This window comes from Athene cunicularia (genome assembly GCF_003259725.1).
Source record: "Athene cunicularia isolate RWA chromosome 7 unlocalized genomic scaffold, athCun1 chr7_part1, whole genome shotgun sequence".
NCBI classification, from domain to species: Eukaryota; Metazoa; Chordata; class Aves; order Strigiformes; family Strigidae; genus Athene; species Athene cunicularia.
The window spans coordinates 31779408-31792173 of NW_020799107.1; positions in this window are offsets into that span (position 1 = coordinate 31779408).

Consider the following 12766-nt stretch of genomic DNA (forward strand, 5'->3'; position numbering starts at 1 on the left):
GGGCTGGACGCGCTCGGTGCCGGTGCAGGCCCCGGCGTGAGCGCTGTCAGCAGCGCGGCTGCCGGGGGCGGTCGTGCGAGGCAGCTTTCAACGTTTTTATTTTCCGCCTGTGCTCGTTGTTACCCGAAACTGCGAGGTGTCAGTTTGTTCCGGGAAGTTCTCCTCTTAGAAGGAAAAACAAAAAATAAAAAAAATTGGGGGTTTGGCTGCCTCCTTTGGGCCGTGGCAAACTTTTCGGGGACGCTGTGGCAGCAAGTGAATAATGTTGAAAAGCTGCGGGTTGATTCATCTCTGCTGCGCGCACCATTTTATACGTGGTCAGGAAGTGGAGTTGCCTAACACTGGTTTTCACCTGATGATGTCACTCCTGAAATTCACTGGAGTCCGGTGAAATTTGCATCACATGAAGGCAGCTCCGGAGCAGAAGTAGTTGAGGAGGAGCGTAAAAAACGGGAAAAAAACAAACCAAAGAAAACAGCATGAGAGCTGTTGATACGTTCACAATATTTTATTTTAAAATGTAGCTTTGCTTTGTGAAGATCTTCTTAACGTGTTGTCTAAAATGGTGTTAAGAGTTATAAAAATAGTAGGCTTTATACTAAAGGATAGCAAAAGGATTGTTTCTAACCTCCTGGCAGGAAGAACAAGCTGTGAGAGTCAAGCTGGGTCGTTCCTTATTCTTATCAGTTCTGCAGAACGCATTATTTTGATAGCTATCCCATATGGTTAGAGGAATTTGTACCACAGTGGTGCTGAAGCTGAGCCGTTTGTATGACTGCCAAAGCGTTTTGTTTAACTGTTAAAAAGTTTTCTTTTTTTTTTTTTTTGCTTTTACTAAAAAAATCTATTGTTTCTGGAAGTAAAAATCCATTCTTGGAGAGACACTTACCAGTCACTGTCACTTCTGAAGGTATTTTACCTGGCTTTTCTATCCTGGCCTGCTGGGATGTGTGACTAGGACAAACATAAATGTTTGTGAAGGATTTCCAGGGTGTGTTGACTGCACAGTATTTCCCCCTCTGCTCTGTCAATGGGTATTTGCTCGGGAAAGGGAAAATAATTTTTAAACAATATGCCTTTTGTATATAAAGCTGCAGACATGGTAGGGTTTGGTACATCACCAGAAACTACTTTTAACTCTCTTCTGGAAACATGAGATTTTAAATATCCAGAAATATCCTTGGTGTTATATTGCCTTGAAACAGGTTTCTGCCAAACTTTTAACTTTGGTACTTTGTGGTCTGCTTTTAAACTCAGTGAAAATACAGAATTTCATTCTGAACTTGCATAGGCTTTGTAAGCTACCTGTTGCTATTAAAAACTTGTATACGCTATAGACAAATATAAAATTAATTTGAAAAGCCACCAAGTTTTTTCTGGCCTACTGATTTCAGCTGTCAGTGCACACTGCTTGCAGTTCTTGGATGTTCAGTTGAAATATTATAAAACTACCCTTTTTTTTTTCTCTTTATATGTTGTTTATCTGTTAATTTTTGTGCCTTTGAAAGCACCTAAACATAAATATACAGGAGAGATAATGAAACCAGTTGTCATTAACAGTTTAAGAGGAAAAAAAATAGCTGAGGGCAGTAATAGGTAGTGTAGTTAAAACTTGCCTGTAGATCTTTTTGTCTTCTCTTTTTATTCATTCTTTCTCGGTTTTCTATCTGCATTTGTTGTTTTCCCACTCTTTCATATACAGTCTCTTCACAGCTCTACCTTATCTGTTCGCTTTTTTCTCTTTACCTCTTACGCCCTGTAGAAAAGATGGTAGATAGATATTTGTCCTGTTGAATTTGTTTTTAGGTTCTGGGGTATGCTCAGAAGCAGGCTTCTGTGTGTCTTGCATTACAAAACCACCCCATTCTATTTTGGTTTGGGCTTTTTGTGGGTTGTTTCCCTCCTCTCCTGCTGATGCGAAGTGGATATTTGTGTGGGGTTTTTTTCTGGCAGTTTTTTGTGGCAGGCTTATATGCTCCTTACAGGCATTTCTGTCTCTTTGTAAAAAGCAGTCTGCAACATGCTTCCCTTTCTGCTTCCAGTGTATTTGGCAAAATGTGGTTAAGAGTAAGGAAATCTAAATGAGATTGTTACACTCATTAAAAGCAGTAATCTATCACTTGTAATCAGAATTCCTGTGATCTTTAAAACACAGTGCCCTGGATGGAAACATGAAGACTCTGAAAAGTGTCAGCGTTGTTCCCTTCCCACTTTTTTATTTTACATTTTCCCTCACTACCTATGTTAAAGCATTTTGCCCTCTTAAGAATCAGTTAGTGTTTCCTTAACCATCTCCATCAAATCACCTAATATGCCACACAGCCCAACTAATGATAGGGCAGGAAAATTATGTACTTGAGGATATATTAACTTGTGTGAATTATGTAGTTTCAGAAGTCTGTTAGCATAGTGAAATTGGAGGGACACACAGCCCTCCTGAATCTGCAGAGGTCATCGGGCTGAGGAGGAAGAGCAGTTGGGTGGGCAGAAGGCTCTGTGTTTTGTCATGTGTATCCCGGGCCCTGCATTTTGTAGGGTAAAATAGAAGGCCCTTGCCTCAGTGGTTTTCTAATTCCGGCTCCATCACGTCAGAGATGTGCTCCTCAAGAGGTTTTCATACCTTGGCTCTTGGTTCCCTTTCCTCTCTCTGCAAAATGCGTGCATATTCACAAGAGACTTCTTCCTTGCTTTGATTTCTTGAGAAGCTTCCAGTTAATGTCCATATGGTCCCTTGTTTCTCTGTCTTCTTGTCCCACTATTGAAACTGTCTCTTCAAATGGAGATAAGAAATCTCTCCTTTCAGTTTTTGCTCAGTGCTTAGGGGGGGATTGTGACTGGGTTAGGGCTGGAGATATTTTCATAGTGACAATTTAGGTGTTGTAGTAGTTGTTACTGAGAGAAAATGGTCACTTGCCTTAGTTTGGTGGGTTTCTTAAGTAGAATGTATACTGTGTTATAGGATGTGTATTGCTTTGCATAAATGTTTTGGGGTTTTGGTAATGTTTTAGCTGTTCCACTTCTAGGGCAGAATTTTGGCAGGAGTATGTGTTCAGTATTGGAGTGAGCTTAAACAGAAAAAAACCTCAACACTCTTGATTCCATTTTACCGGTGTTGAACAGCTTTCCAGTGTGGTTTTTGGTAACCTGGTTTAAAATTATTCTTTGTCAGCTATAAAGGGTTTTTTACGTTCTTTACAAGGAATCACTTTGCAAGCATGCATGTATCTGTCAACGTTGTTGTGATCAGTGTTTGCATATAGCGTTTTGGAAATGTAGTGGAAATAAGATACTCTTTCAGCTGATTCAGAAACTCATTGGCATGGAATAATGTAGAGAGCTCACAGGTACAAATTCCCTGAATTAGGTTACTTATCCTTAATGCTGCGTGGTATCTCCCATAAGCCTTTTTTTTTTTTCTTGGTGAAAAATATTACACTTGCCACTTTAGTTACTTGTCTTTTTCTTTCTGTGGAAATCATCAAAAATAGGTGACATAAGCCAAATGTAATATGTTATTTCCAGAATTTGACGGTTGCGGTAGTGTGAAAAGCTAGTTTCTTTTCCATGCTGCTGCTTCAGGGATTAAAGATGGACTGTGGTTTCAAAGTGGACTTCATGTAAAGTTGGATGCTAGGTGAATGGGGAGAATTTCTGTTTTGATCTCTCATCTCTATAAAAGAGGCTGTTGTGTGCATTCATAACCTTTTTTTTTTTAGGCATTAGGAATGTCTAGTTTGCTCTCCCTTGATTTCATTGCTAAATATATGGACTGAAGCTGGTGGGTTTTGTGAGCACTTGCAAGATGGTAATTTACTACTTGTGTGTCTGTGAAGGTTTTCTTGAGACAAGTTTTTTTTGAATTAAACTTCAGATCTCAGCTCACTTAGCTGGTAAGCATTATTGGAAGCTCTAGTTTGGTTGTATTCTTGCTGTAGGATTGCTTTAGTATAGACATCTGCTTAGCCTTTAATTAGTAGTACTTTATCAACTGAGTGGTGAACAGTCTGTGCCAGTTCCATCCACCTTAGTTTGTGTGACATTTGCTCTTTGCACTATATTGTGACTTGACTCCTTAAGTAGTTCAAAGGTGAATTATCACTTGATGTGTAATTTAACTGGCAGCTTTATAGAAAGAAAAAGTAATTGTGTGCCAGGGAGACTGCAACCGAGTAGCTCTTGGCGTAGGCAGTGCTGCTGCTCATGGAGTAAATGTCTCCAGCAGTTGGGAAACTTCCAAAGTTCATGGGGTGGGAACCTCTTATTGTCGTACCTGCCTCTGTTGTGCAGTGGAGAGGATCACTGGGTGAAACTTGGGAGCCAAGATTTCTCTTGGCCTCCTTCCTCGTTGTTCCTTTAATGTTTATCCCCTCCCAAGGCTCACTTACCAGTTGGTCAGGTCACTTGCAAAATCAGTTCATAAGTAGAGTTACGAATGGAGATGAAGGGAATGAGGGGGAGTGGTGACTTGCACTTGATTTCTTTCAAATGGCTGGTTTTCTTCTGTATTAAATGTTTGGAAAACTAGACTTGGGTGTTTCTAAAAGGGTTTGGAGTTAGTTGCATCAGCTCTTGCTTCCTGAACAACTGCGATGACGTGTAGGTATAGAGCTCATTCTGGCCTGAGGAATAGCTGGTATAACTTTCTCCTCTGGTGTCATACTTTCTAGTTCTCTGTTCCATGTTGACTTTTTTCTTTGGAAAACTACTTTTCCCCAAAGTTTTAATTTTCCTGGCTTGCTTTATTCATATTCAGTTTCTAATTGATGGACCTGTTTTCTCCATCAGCATGGTCTGTAGCCTGTGAAGGACAGCCGTTTTCAATATACAGGGCTGAAGTAAAAAAAAATCATTGGTGTAAGTTGAAATAAAACCTAAACACAAGTCATTTGATGTTTTTAGCGCTTAATCTGAATCATTAGATTAATAAATTAATTAGCTAATAATTTCTTAAAATTTTTTAGAGGAGGTACTTGTTTACTGTCTGCAGCATTTAACACAATAGGGCTATGCATTACTTAATCCATAGACATTACCTCAGCAACAAAACAGCACTCTTTGGTGGCAATTTTTCTTAAACAGATGGATTCCTTGTTAACTGAGTTTAATTTCAGAGTCACTTGTTTGTTCATAATCGAAACTCTTGGAGGTAAAATCAGAACAGTTTTGTAATGAAATTAGATAACAAGTTCTTAATATAGTTTGCTTCAGTTTCTGGGATGGAGCAATATATCACGAAAATATTAAACTTTAACTCCTTTTTATGGGCATCATATGTACCAGTGCTCACACTGATATTTACATATCCTCTTGTAACGGAGGACAAAATACAGTCGTTTCAACTAATACGTTGTCTGTGGTGTGAGAGAAGTTAATTGCAGCAATTATTTGCATGCATCTGGATTTGTACCTATTTTTAGGTGCTTTTTCACTCTTTCGGAAAGTTCTGCTTACAGTCTGTATGAACTAATTTAAAGACTTGAGTCATACTACTTCAGTTCTGGAACTGTTATACTACAAACCAAATTGTCTGAAATACCTAGTTTCTTTGGGTAACTGTAGGTTAATATAATACACTGCTGTACTGGCTGTCTAAGTTGGTGCAATCTTGCCCTTAGGTCTGGGACTCCTTTTGGCATACGGTGGTTTTTGGAAAAATAGAATATACGAAATCTAATTTTGATTTTTTTTTGATCTCCCTGCAGAATATGTTAAGGTAGATTTTGCTTGCTACATATGTGCATATAGCATAAAAACCTTTTAAAATTAAAAATGGCAACAGAATAATATTTGTGTTCCAACAGGTGATATAATTTATAAGAAACTGAAATGTCTTATACTGAAGAATTTTGCATATGTTTTTTCAGAATACACTGGTCGGGTGGTTAATCTGAGGAAAAAAAACAAAACAGTAAATACACCTGGAACACTTGAATTAATACTATTGTCCCACAAGAGGCTTCTGATTAGGGGAGTTCCTGTCTTGCTTATGGCAAAAGATGTATTATCAATAATGTTCTGCCAAAGTGTGCTAGTTCTCTTCTTAGGGGGGAAAAAAAAAGGTGGGAAGGGGAAAGAAAGCATGATATAAGTGGAAGAAAAGCTTACATAGGCAGTAGTCTGCTCAAAATCTGTATGTGGTAAACTTTGTATCCAGAGTTAGTTGCTATGATTACTTATGTTACTAAGATTATCAAGCAAAATCAACCTTTATTCTGTAGTCAGTAGTTTTGAATATCGTTTTACAGGCCAGGCATAGTTTTTAATAATTCAAATACCAGTTGCGTTCGGAAATGTGCCGTCCCCTCCAACTGTTGTGAAACTCAGGTCACCGAGTGATGAGAGGAAAAATATATGGCAGTAGCATCATCAAATGCTAGTCTGGGTAACTAATAAATTATAGTGTCTAAGACTTCACAGAGTTTTTCAGTGTCACTTGTAAAGATGGGCTCATCACTTGGTGTTAGCTGACTTCTTGACTTCCTGATATTAAATTGCAATTTTTCCTTCTGTTTGTTTTTCTTTTTTGTGAAAGCAATTTTCTGTGGCGGCACCGCAGGCGTTGCCCTGCGCGACGTTTACCGTGGCGGCCTCCTCAGGATGATTCACACCGGGGTTACGTCTCACGTGGATTGAGGCAAAAAGCAGCAGGCTTGCGTCTGCCTTTGGTCTGTGTTATTTGACAGCACTGAAGATGAAACCAAATCTATTTACTTGCCATAGCCAGTGGAGGAGCTGGCAAGCCCGACTGTGCCAGGGCATCGGCAAAGCGTGGAGAGATATTTGGCTTATTCAAGCGCAGATGTCGGTGGGCAGCACGGTTTCTGGAGGCCGGGCTCTGGTGATTAGGACCAAACCACTGGTTGTGGTAGTTGTTCATGGTGTAGTGGTTTGTGGAGCATGTTGCTAGCAAGGGAATCTTGAAGGCAGCTGAAGCAGCTTGTGAAAAGAGAGTTTGGTCTGATGGAACTTAATGCCTTTTATCAACCTTATTGCTTTTGTCAAGCTGAAATTTGCTTAACTGTGCCTGGATAAGCCAGGCCACCCTGACAGCCCTACACCAGCCTGTTTGTGTTGTTTGCCTTGCTGTTGTTTTTAAACTTCAGTAAAGCAATCAACTTGTAGAAGAACAAACTGATGACATAAGGTGACTGTGCTGAGGAGAGGAGGGGGGGAAGCGAGCAAACATCCTGTTCAACAAGGTGTGAGTAAGGTTTTACACACTCGCACCTTGGTAACTAGGGCTTTTAGCAAGACAGCATTTTACATGTACTTTTGAATGTGGTCTTAGGCCTCAGTTCTAACCCTCAGAGAGTTTTTATGGATTTTGTCAAGTGAGTAGGTGACATGTTAGCCTCACGGAGAAAGACCTCTAGCGGGGGAACCTGATGTGGTGTAAGCTGCGCCATCCCCTTCCCTTCTCACCCCGGGTACGCAGTCCGAGGTTGCAAATCAGAGCAGTGAGTTCTGCAGTCTTGACTGCGGGAGAAGCGATGGGGCTTGGTGTTGCAGAGCAAAAAGTGGTTATTGCTGAATGGTTTTTACTTGTGAAGCATTAAATGGTTCCATGGAAATGGAAAACTATAGAAATCTTTTAATGCTCAAACTAATTTTAAAGAAATAACCTTTGTGAGGAAAAAATGTGAATACTACTTCTGGTCTCAGGACTTACTCTTTCTAATCCATAACTTTACAATTTATGGCGGCTGAGTGATTTCAACTTTTCTGTCTAGAGAGATAAAAGATACTTTGAAAACTTCTGTCTTGAGAAAGTAAGACTGCTGCAAGCGGGAAAAGTCATAGAAAACTGCAAAGGTTTGAAGCACTTTTGTTGTAGAAAAACGGACTTAAGCAGAATGTTTAAAAATTGTTCTTAAATCCAAAAATATAAGCAAAATTATTGATATCTGGATGATTTTGAAACAAAACAGGAGAGATTGTGTACTTGTCTTTGAACTTCAGAAACCCGTCTCTGTTGGACTCTTAAAGTTGGGAGCTGGACTCAATGATCCTCATGGATTCCTTCCAACTCGAGATATTTTATGATTCTGTGAACTTTCAGGATTTTCCCTTTTCCCTCTGTGGGTGTGAACCTGTTTAGCTACAGTCCCAGACTGAGATGTCAACTTTTGCTTGCTTTGATGGCTTTCATCAGGGCTTCACATAACAATGCTTTTAAAGATTCCAGCTCCATACTGACCAAAGCAAGTGAGCATAAAGCTCTACCTCTTGACCTACCTGTCTTTCCTAGGATGTTGTCTAACCAGTTGTTGTGGATGAAATTTAACCCAGTCCATTGATATTAGTTCAGTTTTGTGACTGTTTGGGTCAACTAGCATCAAATGCAGGTTGGGCCACTGGCAGAATTGAGTTTTGGGGTTTGGAAATCATGTGTAGGTGTTTTCCTAGCTTCTAAATACCAGTTGTTTTTTGTATTAATACACTCTGTGACTGTTCTGGTATGAGGTGTAGAACAAGCCTGAGATGAGCTGTAACTAGCAAAATTTCTGTGAAAGTGCACCTGTGTGCACAAATGTGTCAACTGTTTGAAGTTATAGGTAACAAGGCAACAAATGAATGATCAGAACCCCCTTCTGATAACATCTGTGAGTATGAGCTTTTGGCTGCTGAAAGCCAAAATGAACCGTTTCAGTGTGAACTTTCCAGGTGATAACAATCTGCAGAGGTGACTGAGGAGAGCGGTATGCTGCTGTTGCTCTGTACAGTCTCTCTGCAGCAAATGAAAGCATCTGTTTCCAGAGAGTATAGTCCAGTGCTTTCCACAAATCTGAACGAGTTTAAAAAGAAAATCAAAATGAAACACCCCAAACTAACTGTGAATCTGCTGGAGAAAGGTACTTTTTTTGTTACCACTGAAGTCAACTTTCTGTTGGCCAGTATGGGTATTTCTGTTTCACGTGCAAAAATGAAAGTCAAGATTAGCTTTTTTAATTTGGTGATCTCTTGATTGTGTGTAAGTGAAGTATTTAGGGAAAAAAATGTCTTCATTTAATACACTTTCACATGTCAATGATCTGTTTGAGTAAGAATAATGGAGTGAAACTAAGGAGGGGAAAAGATCACTTTGGCTATATACCAGGGAAAAAACCCAACAGCAATAGATTATTTGAAGAGAATAGCTTCCCAAGAGGAATTGTGGTGGAAATACCCATCTTCAGGGTCCCATAAAACTAGACTGGGCAATGAAATTGAAATACGCTGTAAGAAATAATCTTGCATTTCTTCTCCAGGGAAATGCATAGATGATTCGTGTAGCGAATGGTCTAGGTTATCTAATAAGGAATGCAATGGTTTCCTATATTACAGAACGATAATGCAAGACTGATGCTGATGGATTTTTTTTTTTATTAATAAGCTTAACTGATGTAAACTAGACAGTTATGGTTCAAGCTGTGCTGGGCACTAGGTTTTCTCTCACCTGTGGTAAAATTCAATGTTGTTTTTCAAAGATAGGAAAGAAAAAGCCTGAGAGCTGCATGTACTCAGTGTTACAGCTTTTACAGCTGAAAGTATAATCTTGCTTAATTTTGATTGCTGACTTCAGTGTTATCAGTTATAGCAACAAACACCATCCTTGTGAAAAGTTGGGCATTTGACATGTGCTGGGTTTTGTCTTGCTGGGGCTCTTCTGCTGGAACCACCTCAAGGATGTGCTTTACAATCCTGGAGTCTTAGTTGCAGCTATTTTAAGATGTCTCTGACCCCAGCAGCCTGCCCTATCTCTGTTGGAATTTTACTGTCCCGGGTGCAGGGGTGACAGGGGATGTATACGTAGTTTCTCAGCTGTCACGGTCCAGTCCAGGGTAGTAATTTTTTTTTCTCACTAGAGAACTGTGGAGAGGGTTATGAATTGCCTCGTGGTGTGGGTGCTGAAGTGTGTGTGTTTCTTCTGGCTGGGCAGTAGCTTCCAGTGGAGCTGGTGGATGGCAAGGGTGAGATGTTAAGCTTGAAGCAAGGTAGGAACAGCCAGAGTTTTATGATTTAAGCCTAAAGCTGATATAGGTTTGTGTAAACTTGTTTAATTTGTGTGGTTCCAGAGCAAACATATACTTCAATAAGCTTTTTTTTTTATATATTACGTTATTAAAAAACCCCAGCCCCTTCCTTTTGGCTATTGTAGACCTCTCGCTTCTTCAGTATCAAGTGTCATGGGCTATGCACAGGGAAACCTTAACTGCCCTGAAAAGGAAACATTTTGTATGTTCGAAGTACTCCTAATAATGTAAAATGTAGTACATCCTCAACCTGTAGTTTTTTAACTTAGTGAGGTGGATATATATGACTGCAATTGCTTAAGTATTAGTAATACTGCTCACTCAAATGTTGCAGTGATAGACAGGAATTGAATTCAATAAATACTGAACACTGTATTAAATTTTCTAGGTATATCTTGAGTCTGTTCTCAGAGAAGCAAATGATGATACTGAACAAATTGGAAAATTGTCTAAGCTTTATAGACCTTTCAAATGTCTGTCACTGTGTTGTGTATCATCCAGAAGAAAATTTAGTTTACTAGTTAGCCATATAGGAAACATGCAGCAATTCTTTCAAAAAGATCAATTGTGAAGAGATGCAAATCCTACTAATTATAACCAATCCCATCTTTTACAAAGTTTGGATTTTTTTTTCTACTGCTAATGTCTTACAAATTTTTGTAAGCATAATTGACTTACAAGACAAAGTCCTAAACAGAAAAAAACATTAAGTTTCTCTCTTTACCTTTCTCACCAAATCTGAGAGACTTAAAATTATCCCGGTAATGTCTCTTCTGTGGATTTGAGCAACATTCAAGCCAGTTCAGTCGGCCATGGGATTTTCATGCTGCTGGATAAGCAGGACCCAGATGCTGTGTGGCTCTTAGACAAGTCCTGTGATCAAGGAGGAAGGGGCTTTCTTGGCTTTTAAACAGTTTGGCCTTTGAAAGTTGATGCTACCTAGAACTGTACAAGTCAACTGGAGCATTGCTTCTGATGGGGAGGGTGCAAAAGTAACTTAGTCTTGGGCCTTAAAATGTCTTTCACTTCAGACTTAACAGTTTTGATCTGGTTTGTTTGTTTCCTTTGTCTTTAGCTTCATACATGTATCCTCACTCACCCAAGAACTGATAAGAGAGTGAACCTTAAAGCAATTCAATATTATTCCCAAGAGTTTACTTCCTTGATAATTTGAAAACCAAAACTGATTTCTTGAATAACAAGTAGTGATAGGCAGTATTATAATACTTAATCACTGGTGATCATTTTAGTGAGAGAAAATGACATCAGTATCGCTGTAGCTAGAGCATGTTTATTTTGAATGGGTTTTTGGAAACTGATTTTGTTGAACGGAAGGCTTATTCACTTCAGATTTTTTTTAAAAACCCAAAGTTTTGGCTGTACAATTAGACAAACTGTGGTTAGTTTCTGAATTATATATTTACTAGGAATAACGAGTTTGGAAGAACAGGGTGTTATTTGCCAGTTAACCTTGAGAAGTTCATCTTGTATTTCAGCCAATCATGACATATTAATACTTCCAAAGGGGGTGTGTGTGTTTGGGGGGTGGGAAATCATAACAAGTTTGCATTTCTTGGAATGTTCTGCCCCCTTTCAGGAAAAGACTATCACCATTCAAATGGAATACACAATAGGTGCATATGCGATTTACTGGCATGGTCATGTATTAGGCTTACAGTAGAGACTGCTAAATGGCATTAATGTTGGTTGCTCTTTGTAAGCTACTCCCACTTTTACATTAGCTGCTAAATGCTTGAAGTAGTTTGTTGGATAGATGTGTTTGATGTTTCAGGCAAGACAGGCTCCATAGCCCCTTTCTGAGGCATTGTGGAGACTGTGCTGTCCGAGTTTAGAAGTGCACCATGACATTACTGTTGCTTTGTTACTCAGTTTCTGGACAGGACTTGAGGATAAGCCCATGCTGTGCCTGATTCACCCATGTTCAGTTATATCCTGTAATGAGATGCTGGAAGTCCTATGATGTGCCAAAATACAGCCAGCCCGGCCAGGAAACAGTTTGATCCTGGAGGCTCAAACCCTGTAAAGAAGGGATAACAGAGGAGAGAGTCCACAGGGACTGATCATCTGGGTCACAACCTGCTTTGCTTCTTGCTCTTGAGGGAGCAGGACAGTGTCACTCTTTTGCTTGAACTGATCTGTGGGTTAGGTTCTAGCAGGCTGGATTTGACTTTTAGGCTGTGCTGGATGCCCTGCAGAAGGCAGTTTCTGTAGCTATTCCTGCCAGTACTTTGTTGACTGTAATATGTTATTGAAATACAAAGATAAGACATTGCTATGGTCACTGGTGAACATGCACACCTGCTTGTATGCACCTCTTATACTATTATTACTCTGAAGTAACTATTAGGATATAGTTGTTTTACTGAGCTTCCACTCTTGGACATGAGAGCTGGCAAAAGATCATGTTAACACTTAAGGCAATTCTTCAACTAGATTTATGAAACGTTTTGCAGGTTTATTATTGGGGGGGTAGAAAATTCTTCTTTGTGTGTTTATATGCACGTGGTACTTTTAATGAGCTAATCGTTTTTTCAGTGAAAGAGTTGAGATGATTCCAACACAAGATGTAAGAGACTGGGAATGTATTCTTGTCTAGATTGAGGAGGTTGAAAAGTAACTTTATTTAGAATAATGTTGACAAATATTCAATTTCTGGGAAGGGAAACAAGATAACATATTTGATGTAATTCATGGTATATTGGTATATGAATTAGCTTTGAATTTTAAGATCT